Source organism: Tamandua tetradactyla, chromosome 4 (assembly GCF_023851605.1).
Source record: "Tamandua tetradactyla isolate mTamTet1 chromosome 4, mTamTet1.pri, whole genome shotgun sequence".
In the NCBI taxonomy this organism is placed as follows: Eukaryota; Metazoa; Chordata; class Mammalia; order Pilosa; family Myrmecophagidae; genus Tamandua; species Tamandua tetradactyla.
Window position 1 is genome coordinate 69894207 of NC_135330.1, and position 24127 is coordinate 69918333.

A 24127-nucleotide genomic window follows, 5' to 3' on the forward strand; every position below is an offset into this window, starting at 1 on the left:
GAAGGAAGGAAGGAAGGAAGAAAGGGAAACAACTTTAAACATTTTCTTGTTTTTTATTGTATTTTGTTTTTCCGTTTTTTGTTACATGGGCTGGGGCCGGGAATCGAACCGAGGTCCTTCGGCATAGCAGGCAAGCACTTTGCCCGCTGAGCCACCACGGCCCGCCCGAGAACTCATGGTTTTTAAAGTATATGTCCTCACTCTGTCTACTCAGAGCCTAGAAACAATGAGCCCCAGTAGCCATGAACATATTCAGACTCTACATCCTAGTTTCTGAGCATCATTTTCCACTAAGGGGAATCAAGGATCCTTGGAGAAATGGCTGATTCCAAGACAAAAGCAGAGAAATGCAACAGGAACCTGGAGGGCTTTTTGTACCAGAAGTACCAAAGTGCTCAAAGAATGATGGGGACATATTAAAAGGATACAGGAGACAGTTTGAAGCAGCTCTGGGATAATTTGAGGAACAAAAAAATAATAGTAATAGATGCTAAGTTATTGAGAAATATAGGAACCCATGACTCAATACTGATTAAGTAAATTAAATAAGGATAAGGAAAGGATTAAGGAAAAACATTACCTTACAGTAGAAATGTAGAAGGAATGATGGAATTAGGAAATCACTATTTGCTAATTTATCTTAGTAATAATTGATTCAGGCAAGAATCATCAATGAATGCTAAAACTGATGGATGAAAGCATTATGAAGAACAAGACATTTACATGGTCTCAAAATATCTTCCCACAAATTACCTGGAAGAATAATCTTTCAACCATGTCATAAATTTGACATCACTGGCACATGAAGAGATGCTCATTTTCATTTGCCATAAGGGAAATGCTAATCAAGATCACAATGAGATATCACCTCACGCCTATGAGAATGGCTGCTATCAAACAGACCGAAACCCACAAATGTTGGAGAGGATGTGGAGAAATTGGAACACTTATTCACTGTTGGTGGGAATGTATAATGGGCAGCTGCTGTGGAAAACACTTTGACAATACCTTAGAAACCTAAATGTTGAGTTGCTCTGACCTGGCAATATGAGTACTTGGTATATACCCAGAAGAGCTGAAAGCAACGACACAGACATTTACACACTGGTGTTCATAGCAGCATTATTCACAATCGCCAAAAGATGGAAAGAAACCAAATGCCCATCAACAAAATGTGGTATATACATATGATGGAATATTATGCAGCATTAGATGAATGAGGTCCTGAAGCATATGACATGGTTGTATCTTGAGGACATAATGCTGAGTGAAATAAGTCAGACACAAAAGGATAGATACTACATGATTTTGCTATTATGACTCTGGTTATGATAAACTCAGAGGTTGCACTGTAGAATATAGCAGAAACCTGTACACAAAACTAGAAATGGGGGATAGGTTACTCTAAAAGGTTGAACTTAAATGCAAGGGAATGGGTGAAAGTGATGGTAACTAATTAGTGGGGTCATAAGTAACATGGCCATGTTGAAGGTGAATAGGAATATGAAAGGATCCCACTGATTAAATCTACAGTTATAAATAAGTTCTTGTATGAACTATTATAGTGGTTGACAGTGGACAAAGAGTCAGTAGTAGAATGGTATAGGGGGAAAACTAAAAATGTATGCAATAGCCAATAGTTAAGACGTCAACAGTACCACAGCACTATCAAGGGCAACTAATTGGGGGAGAGGGACAAGTGATAAGGGGTAGTTTTGATTTGATATTTGGTGATGCTGTGTTTCTTCGTCACTATGGACCAACGAAAATTGTCTAAAATTGAGAGTGCTGCTGATTGTACAACCAAGTGAGGATATTGTAAGACGTGGTTTGTTTATTTTGGACATTAACTATAATGCCCAATAGATAAGGGAGCCAAAGGGTACAATGACTGAGAAGCAGAGTAATGAACTGTGATAGATTTATATGATGAAATATGGTACAGTTACAAAAAGGAATGGTGTTGAGAGGCATGTCATGAACTCAATAAAACTTGGGGACAATGTGTTCCACAAAATAAGCCAGAAACAAAAAAACAAATATGCTAAGGTCTCTTTCAGAAAATATTTATAAGAGATTGGAGCCTAGATTGCAAACCCTTATAGCAGCCACCCCTAGTCTGAAGTTGTAAGTGTATTTCTAAATTCCGAAACACTGAGCTATATGTGCATCAGCTGGAATTTCCCTGGGACTTTGAGTAACTCTGTGACACCTACGACCCAGAAATGGAGTGCTGCGGCCCTGAAGGTAAGCATAGCTATTTACAATACCAGGAAAAGTAACCAAAGGGGAGATGAGGCCTCAGGATGAAAAATGAAGCTAATCTGTCTAGGTCTAAGGTAAATCAGATTATGCGGTGAAAGATGATAATGTATGTACTCTAGACCTTCACCTATTGTACGGGACCAAAGGCAGAGAGGTTTTTAATGTCTAGAACCTGGATTTTTCTGAAACACATAATCTAAATCAACCTGTCTGGACAGCTCATTTGAATGACCAAGACTCCTGAGATCCAGAGTGAAATGAGGCCTTGTAGTTCTGTGTAGCTTGGTTTAATGCCAGGATACATCTCAGGTTGTGGTGAGCTGTAATTGGGAGGTGTTGGTGGAGTCCCTCTAGGGTCCAAAGGGGAAATACATATACTATATATATGTATATATATATATACACTAGACATAGATAGATAGATAGATAGATAGATAGATAGATAGATAGATAGATAGATTGACTGATTGATTGATTGATTGATAGATCTATTGAACTTTCCCATCTTGGAAGCTGAAGGTACCCTCTCAACCATTGGAGATTCCCAGGAAAATGGGCCAGGCCTTTTATTTTAAGGCTTGCCCTTATGAAGCTTGTTTCTGTGGGGGAGAAGCTAAGCCTGCCCATGGTGAGGCCTCGGAGTTGCTTCCAGGAAACCTCTTTGTTGCTCAGATGTGGCCTCTCTCTCTAGGCCCAAGTCTGCAAGGAAAGTCATTGCCCTCCCCTCTGCGTTGGACACGACATTCAGGGGTGAGTGTCTCACTGACAGCATGGGGCATGGTTAGCAGGGTTAAGTCTAGTCCTGGCACTGTGGGATCGACAACACCTTTGGGATCAAGGGGGTGTGGGAGAGGTGTAATGAAATAAGGCATCAGTGGCCAAAAGGAATCAAATGGAGTCGAGAGGCTATTCTGGAGGCTGCTCTTATACAAGTTAGATAGTGCTGAGTGCTGTGGTTTCATAAACACCAACCAACATCACTCCTGTTAATTCTTGAGAACATCTAGGGCTCAAACTGAGAGTCTATAAAGGTTTCATGCACTAAGTTTGCTTTCCTGGAACCTATAATTCCTGGAGGGTTCTTATATCAGATAGGTCCTAAGACCCAGAGGGACCAGCCTCTCCAGGATTTTCAGTAAATTACATCCCCCTATACTTTAGTGTCAACACCCCTTCTCAACAGTGAGAATGGGCATTACCCAAAGATCCCTATAGATTGGGAGAAGGATCAAAGGAGAAGGAGGAAGTATAACAGAGAGAACAGAATTTGGTATACAAGTATGACTGCTGAATCACCATATTAATATTCCTTCTAGCTTCCAGTGTTTGGGAGCAGCTGGAAGGAAAAATCTGAGATGGTGGAAAGACAGCCCACGACAAACTCTGGGGTCTGTTCTGTAACTACTTGTTGAAGTGTGCTTTGAAAACTATTGGGTTTTTTCTTTCTTTGCTTTGTATATATCTTTTATTTTACAATAAAAAACATTTTTTGAAAAGCTGACCTCACTTGAAATGGGATAAATTGTCACTATGTACCTCCTAATATGATGCATTGATAAGAGTAAAGCATCGTTTCTGCCCCAAATGCACAAATAATGAAGAAATATCAAGCACATGCAAGCTGAAGGACATTCTGAAATGTAACTGACCTGAACTCTTACAAACTGTCAAGGTCATGGAAGACTAGAAAATACTGAGGAAATTTTCCAGATCGAGGGAGACAAAAGTGACATGGGAACCAAATGCAACTTGTGATCCTGGTTTGCATCCTGATACTGCAAAGGACTTTTTTGGGAAACATAAGCTAAATCTGAATGGTTTCTATGAATACCGTATTGATTTCTTGATTTTGATTATCATACTATGGTTTTGTAGGAAAGTGTTCTTATTTCCTAAAATACACACTGATATATTAAGAGGTAATGGAACATTACATCTGTAATTTATTCTTAAATGTTTCAGAAATAAATGGTATATCTTTGTATGTGTATACCATTGGTATATACAATGGTAAACATAGTGAAAGAGAGAGCAAGACAAATGTTTTAAAATGTTAAAAATAATCTGAGTGCAGTGCGTGAGTGGTTCAGTGGTAGAATGCTTGCCTTCCACACAAAAAACCAGGTTTGATTCTGGAACCATGCAGTTAAAAAAGAAAAAAAAGAATCTGGGTGAAGTACATATGGGAGGTCTCTGTGCTAGTCTTGCAACTTTTCTGTAAGTTTGAAATTATTTCAAAGTAAATATTTTTTTTGATACATGCATATATTTAATAATGAAACAATTCATCAACAAAAACAAAATTAGAAAAAGTCAAGAGTCTTCAATTCTACAGAAGAAAATGGAAACCAAGGCAATAAGATTTAACAATTGACCCAGAAGGACATACAATAAGTAAAGAAAAAGTGAATTTGGCTAAGATAATGATATATGCTCTTGAAAAGAAGGATTGAAGTACCCACTTATTTGCTGTTTGGAAGCAGATAGTTTCACTGTGTCCTATGTGGAATGGAGGCAAAGAGCCCAGGGAGGGGTGGGAGAAGTGAGGGAGAAGAGTATTGTAGAACATACAGTAAGAAGATGGAAGAAATTCAGTAGAATTATCAAAGAGATGACTCTAAGACCTTTTGTTTTCTCTGAAATCTAAAGTGAATCTGTTCTAAATCTTTAAGTCAGCCCAATTCAGTGATCATATAATGAGCACTAGAAACTGTAAAGAACATTGGGGGGATGTGGGGTGTGTTTACAAAAATAAAGCAATAATGTTTCTTACTCTCAAGGAGCTTACGACCTATATGGGGAGACAGATTCTCCACACAAAATGACTACAAAACATATTTATAAAGTAATATAAATACAAATAAATAGAAAGAATACATGAAAGCTAAGGGATATTATATTATGTCAATAATTATCCCTAGTCAGTCAGAAGGCTTCCTGAAGTAAAAAGTTTGGACTTTGAGTATAATATCAGTGGTAAGTAGGGCACATGCAAAGGCATGGAAGTAGGAATAAATATGTCATATCCAGTAAGCAGAGTAGCTTGGTTCGAGTATATAAAGTTAAAACAGGGCTAGGAAGAAGTGAGAAGTCTATTTGATGAAAAAGACTGCAATATTAGATCCCTAAAACAAAATGAGCAGGGAAAGAAAGTTTCCTTTTGGTAATGATTATAAGTGATCAGAGTTCCAGGACCAACTCTCTTGGACTCAAAAGTTTTGGAGTTACTCTAACAGAAAGAAACTAGCAGGGGGATGGTGGAGAAGCACTCGCCATCCTTAAGCAATTCAAGTAGAAGGAACTGCCTTCTGCAAGAATTCTCAGGGAGCAGCAAGTGGACCCACCAAGGCAAGGAAGTTAGACTCTATGAAATTTCTAGGTAGAAGGTCTGTCACCCAAGGCCAGCTAAATCCCAGCAATCTCAAGGGCTCAAGCAGAATGATCTTGACCCTTGATATGAATTCTTGGTGGGGGGTAGATTGTATAGGCTTATAAAAGAATTTTTTTTTAATCCTAAAATTTTAGAAATTGAAACAGGAGAATGAGAAGAGCCCTAATCTATAGGAAATGCTCATGTCCCTAAAGATGAAAAGGTTAGTAAGAGCCCAATTCTTCTCTGGTCTTTAAGTGAAAAGACTAATCATCCCACCTTGGAAAGAGATTACTCTCAGTCAAAGCAAGCAAGACCTCTTCCTTTAAAAGCCTATTGATCTGAACCTGTTCCAGGAAGGAAAAAAAAGTTCAGGCCAGATGTTTAGCAACAGCCAGAGTTGTACCCTAGGTCACAAGAGTTCTGCTGGGAGGTGCAGGGTCCCACTGATGTTGAAATCGGCTGCTGGGGTCCAATATTGATTCCATTTGCCTCACTGTGAACATCAAATAAGCCCTGCTGGATCTCTTGGGCTGTGTTAATGAAGGCCACTTCAACATTGGAGGCTGAAGTCTCCATGAATATAAGTCCATGCTCCTGAGTAATGACCTCTCCTTTTCTCTTTACATCCCTGTGGGACTCTAGATTCCTATTCCCAATCAACATGATAACCATATTGGAGCTGGAGTGTTGCCAGGCATCTTTTAATCATGAGGTGAGGTGGTTGAAGTTTTCACACCTTGTAATGTCGTACATCAGCAGTGCTCCATCTGCTCACCTATAGTAAGGATGGGTGATAGAACAGAATGATTCTTGCCCAGCTGTATCCCAGATTTGCAATTTGGTTTGTTTTCCATCAATGTTGACCATACAGGCACCAAACTCCACATTGATTGTGAGGTTGTGGACAGATTGGAATCACTTGTTGGTAAACTGCAGCAGAAGACATGATTTGCCCACACCTGTGCCCCTGATGATGCTGTACTTGAAAAGATAAGCATAAGTCATGGTCCCAATTCCTCCAAAGTAAATACTTTTAAGAGGGATATCCCCATAAGTTATAAATATGTTCAATATTTAGAGGAAAAGACAGGTATAATAAGGATAAGATGGGAAATTTCAAAAGAGAAAATAAAACAAAAGAATCAAAAACAGAAAATCTAGAAATAAAACATACAGTATATGAAGCAAAAAATTCACTGGATGAGTTTAACAGCAGATTGGACACTGAAGAAGAAATGATAAGGGAACTTGAAGAAAAGCCCATAGAACTTTCCAAACTGAAGCACATAGGAAAAGACTAAAAAATATAAACAGCACCTCTATGCTGGTTTGAAACTGTTATGTACTCCAGAAAAGACCATGCTCTTTTAATCCATCCCTGTGGGTGCAGGCCTATTGTGGGTGGGACATTTTGGTTAGGTTATTTCAATTGAGATGTGACCTACCCCATTCAAGTTACCTTAATGCTTTTACTGGAGTCCTTTATGAGAGGATAAAGGACAGAAAAAGCCAAGAGAGCTTAAAGAGTAAAGTCCCAGAGAAGCTAAGAAAGGACCTCGAGAAGCTCAGAGAGAAAGCCACTGGAAACAGAAGCTGAAAGCAAAGGAACCCAAGAGCAAAGGACCAGCAGTAGATGCTGGCCATGTGCCTTCCCACATGTAGAGGTGTCTCAGATGCCAGCTGCTTCTCTTCAGAGTCCAGGTGTCATCCTGTTGATACCTCAGTTGGGTCATTTTTATGGCCTTAGAAATGTAAATTTGTCAGCTAATAAATCCCCATTGTAAAAGCCAACCCATTTTGGATATATTGCATGCCAACTGCTTTAGCAAACTGAAACAGCCTCAGTGAACTGTGGTACAATGCAAGCAATTTAAACTACATGTAATTGATGTCCCAGAAGAAAGGAAAGAGGCATTGGGAAAGAAAGATTATTTGAAAAAATAATGAATGAAAGATTTCCAAATATGATGAAAAATAATGACCTCAAATCAAAGTTCAATGACCTTCAAGCAGTATAGACACACATACTTATCACACTCATTAGACACACACACACACACACTATACATGGGCACCTTATGGCTAAATTGCTATAAATCAAAGATAAAGAGAAAACCTTAAGAGCAGTCAGGGATAAAAAGAAAACCTTAAAAGCAGTCAGGGATAAAAAGATGTATTCCATACAGTGAAACAGTGATGAGAATGAAAGCTGACTTCTTATTGAAAACAATGGAATACAGAGGAGAATGAAAAATATATCTTTAAATACCGAAAAAAAATTATCAATCTATAATTTTACATTCAGTAGAAATGTCCTTCAAAAATATCTAAAAAAAATATTTTCAGACAAAAAAATTTGAAGAAATTTGTCACCAGCAGATCCACACTGCAAGAAATGTAGTTCTTCAGGCTGAAAGGAAATTTTTTTTCTATGATCATTCTGTTCTACATATATAATCAGTAATTCACAATATTATCACATAGTTGCTTATTCATCATTTCTTAGAACGCTTGCATCAATTCAGAAAAAGAAATAAAAAGACAACTGAAAAAGAAATAAAACAAAAACAGAAAAAAAAGATTATACATACCATACCCCTTATCCTTCACTTTCATTGATCACTAGCATTTCAAAGTAAATTTATTTTAACATTTCTTCCTCCTATTATTTATTTTTATTCCATATGTTCTACTTGTCTGTCGACAAGGTAGATAAAAGGAGCATCAGACACAAGGTTTTCATAATCACATAGTCACATTGTGAAAGCTGTATCATTATTCAATCATCCTCAAGAAACATGGCTACTGGAACACAGCTCTACATTTTCAGGCAGTTCCCTCCAGCCTCTCCATTACATCTTGAAGAACAAGGTGATATCTACTCAATGCATAAGATTAACCTCCAGGATAACCTCTCGACTCTGTTTGGAATCTCTCAGCCATTGCCACTTTGTCTCGTTTCACTCTTCCCCCTTTTGGTCCAGAAGATTTTCTCAATCCCTTGATGCTGAGTTTCAGTTCATTCTAGGGTTTTTCTCAATCCCTTGAGGCTGAGTCTCAGCTCCTTCTAGAATTTCTGTCCCACATTGCCCAGAAGTTCCACACCCCTGGGAGTCATGTCTCATGTAGACAGGGGAGGGTGGTGAGTTTGCTTGCTGTGTTGGCTGGAGAGAGAGGCCACAACTGAGCAGCAAAAGAGGTTCTCTTGGGGGTAACTCTCAGGCTTAAATTTTAAGTAGACTTGACTTATCTTTTGTGGGGTTTAGTGTCATATGAACAAACCCCATGACTGGGGGCTCAGGCTGGAAGGCAATTTAAAAAGTTTAATCTACTTGAAGGAATGAAGAGTGCTAGAAATGGTAACTATGTGAACAAGTATAAAATACTTCTAAAACAAAGGGGGAAAATTCAACTTCCCCAAGTGGAGAATTCCCGATATTCTCATAAGCAGTAGGGACAACCAAAGCAATAGGCTGAGCCCTCAATCTTGGGATTTGTTTATATGAAACTTAACCCTGCAAAGGATAGGCTAAGCCTACTTAAAATTAGGCCTAAGAGTCACCCCCAGAGAACCTCTTTTGTTGCTCAGATGTGGTCTCTGGGACATGACTCTCAGGGGTATGGACCTTCCTGGCAATGTGGGACAGAAACCCTAGAATGAGCTGTGACTCAGCATCAAAAGATTGAGAAGACCTTCTTGACCAAAAGAGGGAAGAGAGAAATGAGACAAAATAAAGTGTCAGTGGAGACACAGAGTCGGGAGGTTATCCTGGAGGTTATTTTTATGCATTATATAGATATTATAAGGTGTAATGGAGGGAATGGAGGGAACTTCCTGAAAATGTAAAGCTGTGTTCCAGCAGCTATGTTTCTTGAAGATGATTGTATAATGATATAGCTTTCACAGTGTGACTGTGTGATTGTAAAAACCTTGTGTCTGATGCTCCTTTTATCTACCTTATCACAGATGAGTAAAACATGAATTAAAAATAAATAAATAATAGAGGGAACAAATGTTAAAACAAATTTAGTAGATTGAAATGCTGGTGGTCGGGGAGGGGGAGGGGGAGGAGGTATGGTATGTATGAATTTTATTCTTTTCTCTTTTTATTTCTTTCTCTGGATTGATGCAAATCCAGAAGTGACTGTGGTAATGAATATAAAACTATATGATGAAAAAAAATTACCCCAGTTGTATCATGTTGAGTTGGTATTGTATAGAAATTAACAGCTATATTGGTCTAGAAATGATAAACTTAATTTTTTTCCGTTTGTACAGGGATAGCACACTGGACTAAATATGTAAGATCCTATCTACATGGGTTTGATTACAGAAACTAATAAAGTATTCTCTAAATTATGAAAAAAACTCCTAAAACCTTGTTTCTTGATTGTTAAAAAAGACAATTGCCTTTTAACAAAAAAATAAATGAACACATGGAATTTTACACAGTACAAAGTACAAAGTACACCTGTGTTAAGTTGCAGTTGCATATTGCAATTTTTAGAGCAACTCCCAAAAAAAAAAACCATGAGAAATAAGTAAAGAGCCAACAAAGGAGATAAAATGGAACATTAAAAAATATTTACTTTATAGGAAAGAAAGAGAAAAGGTGATAAAAATGAACTGAGAGCAGATGGGACAAATTGAAAACAAATAGCAAGACCCATCCATATCAATAATTATATTAAATATAAATTGTCTAAACACTATGATTAAAAGACAGACTAGATAAATAGGATGGTGTTAATAAAAAGGTGACAATTGAGAAATGCTTGAAGAAGAGGGAACAAGCCATGAAACTATGGCAATGGTATTTCAAACAGAGAAACCAGCATGAGTAAGACCAAGAGGTTGGTGCATTCCTAGTGTGTCAGTGAAAACAATGAAGAGCCAGTGTGGTTAAAGCTAAGTGAGTAATGGAGTCAGAGAGTTAAGTTTTTAAAAACATTGGGTTTTAATGTGAGATAGTGTGGCAGTTTGAAGCTGTATGTACCCCAGAAAAATCATGCCTTTTTCCTGATCCAAGCTTATGGATGGGCAGCCATGTTTCTTTTAATCCTGATCAAATATTGTGGGGTGGAAATTTTGGATGTTTCATGGAGATGTGACACACCCAATTATGGGTATAACCTTTTGATTAAATGCAGATGTGACTCTGCCCATTCAAAGTGGGTCTTGACTAGTCCTTTAAAAGGGGAAACATTTTGGAGAAAGTTTAGAGCCAACAGAAGACCCAGCTATTTGGAGATGCAGAAAGTAAATGCCCATGAGGAAGCTGCTTGAAACCAGAAGCCACAGATCCCAGCAGACACCAACCCCAGGGAAGCCATTTGAAAAGAGAAGGCAGGAAAGAAAGCTTGCAGATGTTGCCATGTGTCGTCTTCCCAGATGACATCAGCCTTTCTTGAGACAAGGTGTCTTTTTCTGGATGCCTTAATTTAGGCATTTTTATGGCCTTGTAAACTTGCAACCTAATAAATTCCTTTTATAAAAGCCATTCCATTTCTAATATATTTTCTGGCAGTGTTAACAAACCAAGCAGATTTTGGTACCAGAGAAGTGAGATGCTGCAGTTTGCAAATACCAAACATGTTGGAATGACTTTTTAAATGGATAAGTGGAAGAACCCGGAAAAAATTGTGAGAAGCTTTATAGAGAAGGCCTCAATTGCTTTGAAGAGACTGTTGATAGAAATGTGTATTCATAAGATACCTCCAGTGAGGACTTAGAAATGAGAAACATGTCATTGCAAACTGGAAGGAAGGTAACTCTTATTTTCAAGTGGCAGAGAATTTGGCAAAATTGTGTGCTGCTGTTGGATGGAAGTTAGAATTTAAAGGCAACAACCCAGGATACCTAGGTGAGGAAATTTTCAAACTAAATGTGGAAAATACCATCTGGCTGCTTCTTGCAACTTATAACAAAATGTGACAGGAAAGAGAAGTAGAGAACTGAACTTTCAGGTACAAAGAAAGCAGAAATTGATGGTGTGGAAAATTCTGGGCTCCCAGGAAGTAAGACCCCAGAGACTAGTGCCCCACCTGAGGATTTAACCAAACATGGAACAAATCAACCATTTCAGAAAAGCTAGGGTTAGGAATTGAGTTATGTAGAAAGGATTTGTGGAAAAGTCCTATTGTCTGATGGTTTTGATCCCTATGTGCCACATAGAAAATCAACAATTTTTTTGTGAGATGTGTATGAACAAAACCAGTACAAGTCTGAACTTAAAGGGACAAATTAAAGGAAAAATGACTTCAGAGGCAGAGTCGTGGAAGCTAAAGTCTGGAGCCAAGAAATCTCAGGTCAGGAGAGTGGATACATCCATCCATGTCAGAAAGGTAAATTTGGCCAAGAAGCCTCAGTTTTCAGGAAGAGTTTTTATGCCCCAGACCTCAGAGAGGATGGTGGACATAAACCAGGGACTGGGGCAGCCTGATGATCATCCCTTTGTTCTAGAGGGGTTGAGCATGTGCCCCAGAGATGGCAGAGATCCCAGGTGCTGCCCCAATATTTGGAGAGGGTGGAGTTGAGAGAAAGATGGTCCCTTCAATGCCCCCCACCCCCACCCCGATGTTGCAACCCTCACCCCAGTGTGTAGAGAGAAGAAAGCCACTGCGTAGGCTCTTGAAAAGGGTGGGACAGCAGCTTTTTAAAGCCCTGATAATAAATGACTCTCAGACTTTGAAATGCAATGGAGTTTGCCCTGCAGGTTTTTGGAATTGTTTTGGTCCAGTGACCCCAGTTTTCCTTTTGATTTCTCCCTATGGCAATGGAAACATTTATTCTATGACTATCCCTCTTTTGAATATTATCAGCAGATACCTAGTTCTAAGTTTCGCAGGTCCAGAGAGAGAGATTTTTTGCCTTAGGGACAGACAATGCCCATAACTGACTATTTTGTATTGTTTTTGACTTAGTATTGCATTTAAATTGCTATGAAATGGTTTAAGGTTTTTGTGATATTATGATGGAATGAATGTATTTGTTTAAAAAAAAAAACAACACAAAAAATGTCTTTTGAGGGTTCAGAGGGTGGAATGTACTGGTTTGAAGCTGTTATGTACCCCAGAAAAGTCATGTCCTTTTTCCTGATCCAAGCTTGTGGGGGCACCCATGTTTCTTTTAATCCTGATTCAATATTGTGGGGTTGAAACTTTAAATGGATTGTTTCCAATATGAGACCCAGACATTTGGAGATGCAAAAAGTAAATGCCCCTGGAAAAGCTGTTGAAACCAGAAGTCAAAGACCCCAGCAGATGCCAGCCACATGCCTTCCCAGATGATAGAGGTGTTCTGGACCCACAGGTCTTTCCTGAGCCAAGGCATCTCTCTCTGATTTCTTCCTTTGGACATTTTTGTGGCCTTAGAACTGTAAGCTTGCAACATAATGAACTTCCTTTATAAAAGCCATTTCATTTTTGTTATATTGCATTTTGGCAGCATTAACAAACCAAAACAGGTGAGCAACCATTTTTGATAGTTTGATTAAAGAAATAATATGATCTAATTTATATTTTTTAACCAGCTTTATTACAGTACAATTTATGTGTAATAAAATCCACCATTTCTCATTGTACTATTTTGCTGAGACTGACAAATGCATAGAGTCATGTATTACATATGGAGTTCTACCACAATTAAGTTATAGAACATTTCCATCACTCTGCTCTGGTTCCTGTGCCAAGAAAGACTGTAGGAAGGCAAAGGTGGAAGCAGGGAGATCAGTTAAAGCTACTATAATAATACAGGTAAGAGATGATGTCTTGGATCACATGATAGTAGCACAGGTAGTGAGAAGAGGTCAGGTTCTAAACACATTTTTAGAGTAGAACCAACAGGTTTTTCTAGCATACTGGCTAGTCAATGAAAAGAAAGAGTCACAGATGTCACCAGGATTTTTGGCTGAAGGTTTTGGAAGTTATAAAGTTGCTACTAATTGAAATAGATTGTGGAAGGAAAGTTTCTTGGCAGTGCAGATCAATTCTGGAAGTTTTAAGATGTCCAGTGGATATCAAATTGAGGCAATTGGATACATAGAATTTGAAACTCAAAAGAGGTCTGAGTTAGAAACATAGATTTGGGATCACAAGCTTTGTCTAACATAGACTTTAATGTGCCCATCAGCAAGGCATAACATTACATGAACTTTTGGCGACTGATACAAACTGTTTTCAAAAGGAGAGCTGATAAGGAGACACTGTCCAGAGGTGAGGCTGCCTGGAGTCTCAGTGACTGAAGCATCCAGAAGTATTCCATGGATGTATATTGGTAATCATCACTGCCTAAGAGCTTTGCTGTAATATCCTTTGAAAGATAACCAGTTCTGATTCCCAAATATGCCTTTTCTGCACTCCCATCTCCCACGTTCTATCACAAACCCCACATGGCAAAGTGCCCAAACAAGACTTCAAAGATTATGGTGATAATTACCACGGAGTCACCGAGTCATGAAATTAAGGATTGAAAGATAACTTAAAGGTCATCTGGCTCCAATCTCACACCCTGGTATGGCTAACAGACAACCAACCAATCAGAAACTACCTGCGCCCAATGAAAATGATCTCACACCTCCCAGGGCTGACTCTTCACCTGAGAGACAACTTATTTAGAAAGTCGGTTTTTACATGGCGTGTAAAGATGCCTTGCTGGAATTGAATCTTTTCTGCATCTCAGGGACACTGATGAATGTCTTAGCACATTTAGAGAATTGGACACAAAACGCAAGAGTTTCGACTTGACCAGAAGTTTCTCGACTTTCATCACCTTCGCAGGGTCTGTCAGATGGTTTAGGTTTCAGAACTTACACCCTTGGCTTTCACTAAGCCTTCCCAATATCTTCCATCAAGAGGCTTCCTGGACTTTTGAAGGGAAAGTAAACCAAATGGGCGTTTGTTTCTCATCAGTGAAAGCAAAGTACTTGATGAGGCCAGCTGGTTTATTTTTCATTACAGAAGTTGTAATTTTAGAGAAAAATCTTGCAAAAAAATACTCATATATCACTCTCCCCCCCACCCACAGGTTTCCCTGTTGTGAACACTTTGCATTACTCTGATAACTTTCTTACAATTGATGAAACAATATTACTTTAATTACTCTAATAACTATAGTCCATAGTTCATATTAGCATTCACTGTTTGTGTTGTACAGTACTGAGGGGTTTTTTAAATTTTTTATTGTAGTTGTGGTACCATCACCAACATCCATTACCCAAATTTCCCATCACCCTAAACAGAACATCCGTACCTATTAAGCATTAGCTTGTCATTTTCTACCCCCATTCTGGACCCTGGTTAATCTGTATTCTAGTTTCCAACTCAAGCAATTTATTTATTTTAATCATTTCACATCATGAGATCATAAAATATTTGTTCTTTTGTGTCTAATTTCACTCAACATTGATGTCTTCAAGATTCATACATATTGCTGCATGTATCAGAACTTTATTCATTTTATGGCTAAATAATATTCCATTGTATATATACACTATGTTTTGTGCAGCCATTCATTTGCTGATGGACATTGGGTTGCTTCCATCTTTTGGAAATTGTGAATAATGCCATTATGATATCATTGTGCAAATATCTGCTTGAGTCCCTGCTCTCAATCCTTTGAGCTATATACCCGCCATACAGAATACAAAAAAAATAAGATATGATACCAGCAAAAGGTCAAGAAGTATATATACCTGGAGTAGGACTGAGAGCACAGAAACAAGACCTATAGATAAATGGTCAATTAATTTTTTAATTATTTATTTTAAATTGATATATATTATATATCCACATACCATATAATCATCCAAAGTGTACCTCAGTGGTTCACAATATCATCATATAGCTTTGCATTTATCATCACAACTAACTTTTTTCTTTTTTGTGAAAAATAACATATATACAAAAAAAGCAATAAATTTCAAAGCATATCACAACAATTAGTTGAAAAACAGATTTCAAAGTTTGGTATGGGTTACAATTTCACAATTTTAGGTTTTTATTTCTAGCTGCTCTCAAATACTGGAGACTAAAAGAAATATCAATATAATGATTCAGCAATCATATTAATGTGTTAAACCCTACCTTCTCTGTATAACTTCACCATCACCTAGGTGTTCTTAAGAGTTAATGGGACAGATGTTGGTTGGGGGTTAGCAAACCTTGTAATCAGCACATCTAATTGAAACTTGCATAAGAGCAGCCCCCAGAGTAACCTTTTGATTCTATTTGATCTCTCTTAGCCACGGATGCTTTATTTTAATTACAATTCTTTCCCCCCTTTTTGTCAGGTAGGCATTGTCAATCCCACAGTGCCAGGGCCAGACTCATCCCTGGGAGTCATGTCCCACATTGTCAGGGAAACTTTTACCCCGAATGTCATGACTTATATGGGGAAGTAGCGGGGAGAGCAGTGATTTTCTTTGCAGAGTTTGGCTTAGAGACAGAAAGGCCATATTTGAGCAACAAAAGAGGTTTTCTGGAAGCAACCCTTAGGCCTCATTATATGAAGTCTTAGCCTTTCTATCACAAAATAAGTTTCATAACAGCAAGCCTCAAAATCAAGGGTTTGGACTATTTCCTTGGGAGTCCTCAATGGTTGAGAGGGTACTCAGGGTTCCCCAAATGTGAAAGTTTAATATTTCCATTTTTTTTCCCTTTCAGCACTTCAAGGGACTCCACCAGTACTTTTCCTTTTTGCTTTTAAAAAGGGGAATTTATTAAGTTGCATGTTTACAGTTCTAAAGCTGTGAAAATGTCCAAATTAAGTCATTCGGGGAAAGATACCTTGGTTGAAGAAGGCTGATAATGTTCAGAGTTTCTCTCTCAGCTGGGAAGGTACATGGAGACATCTGCTAGCTTTTTCTCCAGGCTTCTTCAATGGCTTCCCTAGGGATGTTTCCTTTCTTCATCTCCATTGGTCTCTGGCTGTGTGGGCTCTGGTGGCTTTGGTGGCTCTAAAGCTTTTTCCAAAATGGTTCTCCCTTAAAGGACTCCAGTAAGCAACCCCACCTTGAAGGGGTGGGGACATATTTCCATGAAAATCATCTAATCAAAAGTTACCTCTAACAATTGGGTGGGTCACATCTCCATGAAAACAATCAGAAAGATCACACCCAGCAATACTGAATGAAGATTAAAGGACATGACTTTTCTGGAGCACATAACAGCTTCAAAATTGCACATTCCACCCTTTTGACCCCCAAAAGACATGTTTTTTCCAAATGCAAAATACATTCATTCCATAACAATATCAGAAAGTCTTAAACCATTTCAGCAACAATACAAATGCAATAAAAAGTCAAAAACAGTACAAAATCTTATCAAAGTCAGCTACAGGCACGATAAGGCAAAATTCCCCTTTTACTCTCAACTTGTAAAACTCAGAAGTCATCTGCTGCCAATATACAAAGGAGGGATAGTCATAGGATACATATTCCCATTTCCATAGGGAGAAATTGGAAGGAACACAAGGGTCAAAGAACCCAAACAGTTCTGAAAACCTGTAGGGCAAACACTGTTATATTTCAAAGTCTGAGAGTTATTTATCCTTGGAGCTTTAGAAAGTGGCAGTTCCACCATTTCCAAGGGTCTATGTAGTGGCCCAGCTCTCTCCAAATGCAACCTTGGGGACTAGTAGAGAGACCTCCTTTTTCTTGGCTCCACCCTGTCCAAGGATTGAGCCGCACCCAGGCTCTCTGCTATCTCCAGGGCACATGGTCAACCACTCCAGAACAATGGGGTGGCAGCCAGGCCTTCCCCAATCCCCAAGGAATGTGCTCCACCCTCTCCAAGCCCTGAGATGGCACAACTCTTCCTGAGCAAAGAAGTGGAGGCCCACCCTCTGCCTTCAGGGCAAACTCACCCTCTCCAAATGCTTGGGTGGGTCTGCTCTCTTGGCCTGAGGTTTCTTGGCTTCAGACCTTAGCTTGCATGGTTCTGCCTTTGAAGTTATTTTTCCTCTAATGTGTCTCTTTTCTGACTCTCTTAGTCCATACTGGCAGTGGTTCCATTTATACAGATCCCACAACACTCTTGGTTTTACAATACACTGGGATCAGGCCCATTAAACAAAAGGACTTTCTACAAATCCTTTCTGGATAACTCCATCTCGTATCCTCACTTGTCCTGTAATGGTTGACTGCTTCCATATTTGGTTAAATTCTCATGTGGGGCAAAATCCTCTGGGGTTTCCCTTTCTGGAAGCACAGAGTTTTTCAGACCATCAATTTCTGGTTTCTTTATACCTAAGAGTTCAGTTCTCAGCTTATCTCTTTCCTGTTGCATTTCACTATGAGCTACAAGGAGAAGCCAAACTGAATTTTCCATATTTAGTTTGGAAATTTCTTCCGTAAATATCCAAGTTCATTACTCTCAAATTTTGCTTTCTGTCCACAGAGAACGCCTTCCTTCCATTTTTCAATGACATGTTATTCATTTCTGTCTAAAGTTGTATCAGAAGCATCTTAGGGTCCACATTTCTACCAACAGTCTCTTCAAAGCATTCTAGGCTTCTCTATCAAGTATATCACAATTCTTCCAGAATCTTTCCTTTATGCATTTAAAAAGCAATTCTAACATGTTTGGTATTTGCAGATTGCAGCAACACCCCACTTCTCTGGTACCAATATCTGTTCTAGTTTGTAAGCTTGCCAGAATGCAGTACTCCAGGAATCTAATAGCATTTAAAAAGGGGAATTTATTAAGTTGCAAGTTTACAGTTTTAAGGCCATGAAATTAAGGCAAGTTTATTAAAACGTCCAAATTAAGGCTTCCAGGGAAAGATACCTTGGTTCAAGAAGGTAAATGATGTTCAAGGTTTCTCTCTCAGCTGGAAAGGCACACAGCAATGTCTGCTAGCTTTCTTTCCAGGCTTCCTCAATGGCTTCCCTGAGGGCATTTTCTTTCTTCATCTCCAAAGGTCTCTGGCTATACGAGCTCTGTTGGTTCTCATGGCTCTCCATCAATACTTTTTAATTATCTTAAATAATAAAAATAAAATACCAAAGTATTTTTGGTTAAATAAAAAACCAAAGTCTAAGATGTTTCTGGATATTACATTAAGCTATACAGAATTGCAAGGCATCATTCCCATTCTAGACTCCAGAAATTTGAGTTATGTAAATGAGCTGTCCAGACAGACTGATTTAGATAGTGTTACAGAAAATTTAGGTTCTCGGTGCGATAAACCTCTCTGCCTTTGGCATCAAACAGTAAGTAGGTAAAAGTCTAGAATACATACACTATCATCTTTTACCCTGTATTCTGATTTACATTAGTCCCAGCCACATTGGCTTCATTTTTATCTCAAATTGAGGCACAATCTCTTTTTTAGCTACTTAACTGTTATTGTATGTAGCTATTGTATTCAGCTGCAGCACTCCATTTCTGGGTCCTAGGTGTCACAGAGTTACTCAAAGTTCCAGGAAAATACCAGCTGATGCACATATAGCTCAGTGTCTCAAAATCTAGAAATACACTTACAACTTCAGACTAAATGTGGCTGATATAAGGGCTTACAATCTAGGCTCCAATTTCTTATAAGTATTTTCTGAAAGAAATCTTACATATTTGTTCTTTTATTTCTGGCTTATTTTGCACAACGCATTGTCCCTAAAGTGTATTCAAGTCATTGCATGCCTTACAAAAATCCTTTCTTTTTGTAGCTGCACCATATTCTATTATATAAATGTATTACAGTTTGCCATTCTGCTTCTCAGTCATTGTACCCTTTGGCTCCCTCCATCTACTAGGCATCATGGTTAATGTCCAAAATAACAAACCATGTCTTGCAGTATCCTCACTTGGTTGTATAATCAGCAGCACTCTCAATTTTAGACAATTTTCATTGATCCATAGAGACAAAGAACTGACAAACACAGCGTCACCAAACATCAGATCAAAACTATCCCTTATCTCTTGTCTCTCTCTCCTAATTAGTTGCCCCTGTGTTCTAGTTTGCAAGCTTCCAGAATATGATATATCAGAACTGGAATGGCTTTTACAATGAAGAATTTAATAAGTGTCATGGTCAGGTTCAAGTGTCAACTTGGCCAGGTGGTGGTACCTGTTTGTCTAGTTGGGCAAGTGCTGACCTGTTATAGAATTAAATCACGAGCACGTCGGCTACATCCACAGCTAATTCCATTTATAATCAGCCAAGGGGGGTGTCTTCTTTAATGAGTAATGCTTAATCTAATCACTGGAAGCTTTTTTAAGGAAATTCAGAAGAGACAGACTCTCTTGCTGCTTTGGCCGTTGAGCCTCTCCTGCGGAGTTCGTCCAGACCCTCCATCAGAATCGTCAGCTTCACAGCCTGCCCTATGGATTTTGGACTCTGCATTCCCACGTTTATGTGAGACACTTTAATAAATTTTATATTTACAAATATTTCCTGTTGATTCTGTTTCTCTAGAGAACCCTAATACAATAAGTTATCAGTTTACAGTTCTAAGCCTGTGGCAATGTTTAAACTAAGGCATCCAGGGAAATTTACCTTAATTCAAGAAAGGCCGATGCATCTGGAACACCTCTGTCATCTGGGAAAGCACATTGGTCTCTTGCTGGTCCTTTGCTCCTGGGCTCCATTACTTTCAGTTTCTGTTCCTGTAGGGGTTCCTCACTTTGCTTCTCTGGGGCTGGCTTTCATCTCTTGGCTTCCTTTAGCTCTCTTCAGGTACTAGCTTGCTTAACATCTCATGGTGACATCTGCTGGGCTCCAAACGTCTCCAAACATCCATGTCTCTGTTCTCCAAGTATTGGCATCTGCGTCAGCTCTGCTCTGAAGTTTCTGTTGGCTTTGTTGTTTCCCTAATTTCTGACTCTCTCCAAAATGTTTCCTCTTTCAAAGGATTCTAATAAACCAATCAAGACCCACCTGGGATGGGTGGAGTCACATCTTCATCTAATCAAAAGGTCACACCCACAATTGGGTGGGCATATCTCCATGGAGATGATCTAATCAAAATTTCCACCTATACCATTGAATCAGAATTAAAAGAAATTGCTGCCTCCACAAGATTGAATCAGGATTAAAACATGGCTTTTCTGGGGTACATAATATTTTCATACAGGCACACCTTGGTGGTGCTGTGGTACTACTGATGTCGTCTCTTAACTATTGGCCATAGCATGCAATATTAGTTACCCCCCCCATACCTTTCTATTGTTGACTCTTTCTCCAATATCAAACCTTTGAAATAGTTCATACAAGAACTTATGTGTAATTGTAGATTTATCAGTGGGATACATGAGTCTTTACTTCCCCTTTCAATTATATTCACTTATATTATGACAATGTAACTATTTATTAGTTACCATAGTCACTTCTATCCATTCCTTGTATTTAAGTTCAACCTCATTGGGTAGTCTTTCCCTTGTCTCTAGCTTTTGTTTACCTCTAGGTCTGCTATAGTCTACAGTGTAACTGCTGAGATTACCTTTACCAGTGAAATCATACAGTATCTGTCCTTTTATGTCTGACTTATTTCAATGAACATTATGTCTTCAAGGTTCATCCACATCATATGTTTTGGGACCTCATTTTATCTTACAGCTGCAAAATATTCCATCATATGTACATATCACATTTTATTTATCCATTTGTCTGTTGATCTGCACTTGGATTGTCTCTGTCTTTTGGTAATTGTGAATAGTGATGTTATAAACATCTGTGTGCAAATATCTGTGTCACTGCTTTCTACTAACCGAGTAGCTGTGTTGCCGGGTCACAGGGCAACTCAATATTTAGTTTTCTAAGGAATCACTAATGTGTTTTTCACAGTGGCTGCACCATTATACATTCCCACTAACAGTGAATAAGCGTTCCAATTTCTTGACATTCTCTCCAATTTCTCCATATCCTCTCCAATGTAAATTGTCTTTTTCCTCTTACAATGCAATCCTTGGATGAACAAAATTTTCAAATTTTGGTGAAACCCCATTCATCTATTTTTTTCATTTGTTGCTTGTGCTTTTGGTATAAAGTATAAGAAATGATTGCTTAACACAAAGTTCTGAAGATGCTTTCCTGTTTACTTCTAGGAGTTTTATGGTTTTGGTTTTTGTATTTAGGTTTTTGATCCATTTTGAGTTGATTTTTGTAAATGGTGTGATGTAGGAGTTCATCGTCATTCTTTTGCATATGGATATCTAGTTTTCCCAGCACCATTTGTTGAAGAACTATTCTTTCCTCCTTTTACAGGAATACCAATGTCCCCTCCACTCCCTATGAATTAGATCCCCCCACGCCTCCCCCACCCCATCCTATAGCTTAAAGCTGATAATCTTTTGCCTCAGGCCACTTTGACTTAATTGCTTTTTACACTGCTTTGTCTGTCTGCAAGTTGCTTCTGACTGGAAGGTAAGCTCTGGAAGAGAGAGCTAGAAAGGAGTGTCTTAGTTCAGTCTTTTAGGCTGCCACCTGATAGATTGGCACTGACATAAAAGCACCTCTGTATGCACATAGGGTTTACTCTGTTATTGCTGGAACTCCGCCATTGACACACAATGGGAGCACAGACTGGAAGGGGTGGGGGAGGGGCCAGCAAAGGCCCTAGGAGCTTCTACCATTTTTAAAGCTATGTTTTCTTGATTTGACACTCATCCAGTTACTGCAGCCCTATAACTGTTTTCCAGAGTTTTGAGGAAGATGGCTCTGCTTGTTTTTCAAAGATTTTGTGAGGGAAATGCATCCTGGAGAATCTAATGCTGCCATCTTGGTTGACCCTACAATCCCAGTTGGTCTATTTTTGTCTGTGGGATGCCAATGGTTGCCAAGAAGGAGCAGAGGTATTTGCCTGTGGTAAACACCAGATGCTGAGGTTGCAAGAGGTGGTTATTGGTGAGGGGAAGGATCAATCATGAGCAGGATTCAGGACCTGGGAGCCTTGTTGAGATGGTCTTCAAGGTCAGACCCCTCCTCACCCTTCTCACCTGCTCCTCTTATCTGTGGCTTCAGGGCTACTGAGGGGTTCATTCCAGTCTAACAGGAAGTATCCATCAAGCCTTGGTTGGACGAGATCTTAGGGTACCCTTTTCTTGCAGTATTATGCTCTGATTTCCAGTACCTTGAATCCAAAGTATCCCCTCTCCCATCTTCACTAACAGGGCTCTGACCCCACTGTGGCTGGGGTGAGAGGCACTGAGGGACAGAACCACCCGAGGTGACACAAACTGCAGAAAGCTAACGGGTCAAGTTAATCTGAGGGGTCTGGGATCAACCCAAATTTGAATATCAGGGGTAGCCCAGAGAAACACCAACTCCACAGGCTTAAAGAATGTCTGGGGTTTCAGAGCCATGAATTTGGGGCCAAGAAGAGATGGGATTAAATGAAAGCAGTTTGGGAATGAGCCAATGTGGGGTTCTAAATTATTCTAGAGAACAACAACAACAGCGTTAGCACTTTCTTTACGGGCCCCTGCGGATGTGGATGTTCATGAGTCAGGGTGTCTTTTTTTAAAAATGTACATTTTATCCTCAGACATTCTGATCCAGTAGGTCTGAGAGGGATCCAGAAAACTGTCTTTGAAAACTTCCCCAAATGACTAGGATGTGTGTTTTGGAATCATCACCTTGAAGGATGGGAGGTGGGGCAGACACTGCGTGGGGTCTCTTATTGAGACTGTACGTGATTGGACCTTTCCCTTGCCTACCTGAATGGCTTCTGCACCTTGATGACCTCCGTGCCGTGCTTACCAGTTTCACAGGACTACTATGAGGCTTAGTGAGCTAATTTCAAAGTGTGCTTAGCATAGTGCTTGGTACTTAGCAATCACGCAGTAAAACTCGGTTGTTAACGGCAAGTGGCTGTCTCCAGAGCCAGAGCCTCCGCAGCTGCCGCCTCCGGGGCCGGGGCCCCCCTCACGCCACCGCCCCGCCCCCACTACTATCACCAAGAAGACCTTCAGGCAGCAGGGCATCTTCCAACGAAGAAGAGAAGGTGTGCGACTTACCGCAAGCAGCATCCACCAAAATCCGAGTGATAAAGAAAGATACAAGGGTGTGAAGCAGCTTCCTGCACTGGATAAAACCAGTTTCCTTGTGCCAAATCATGTCAACATGAGTGTACTAATCTAAGTAGAAGGCGCTTGCAGCTGAATGCTAATCAGCCTTCTTCTGGTGGTAAAGGGTCATGGCATGGTGAACGCCTCCATACTGATTTCTGAAAGTGCCAGAGATGAAGGTGGATTCCTGTACATGGCATATGCCTCTCAGGTGACATTTGGAATGAAATTGTTGGTGTAAGGCTGACAGATGTATCTATTCTAGAATTTTTTAGGAACTTGCAATTTGAAGTAACTTAAAGGCATTTTGAGAGACACTGTCTTCTCTTTAGGTTCACAGAATATGCCATTTATAGAAGAGTTTACATGAGGCTAGAGCACTCTCCATAGGAGGATCTTTATGCATACATTGTCAGGCATAACCCCCAGAAAATCATTTGCCATAATAGTTGGCACAAAGCCGGGTACATGGGCATGTATAAAAGC

General features: G+C 39.3%; 2 pseudogenes; one reads left to right on the forward strand and one right to left on the reverse strand.

The window, feature by feature from the left end:
• Positions 1 to 6019: 6019 nt before the first annotated feature.
• Positions 6020 to 6643, reverse strand: LOC143679044 (ras-related protein Rab-2B pseudogene; annotated as a pseudogene).
• A 15889-nt stretch (positions 6644 to 22532) lies between these two features.
• LOC143680287 (microtubule-associated protein 1 light chain 3 beta pseudogene) lies at positions 22533 to 23882 on the forward strand (annotated as a pseudogene).
• Positions 23883 to 24127: the final 245 nt, after the last annotated feature.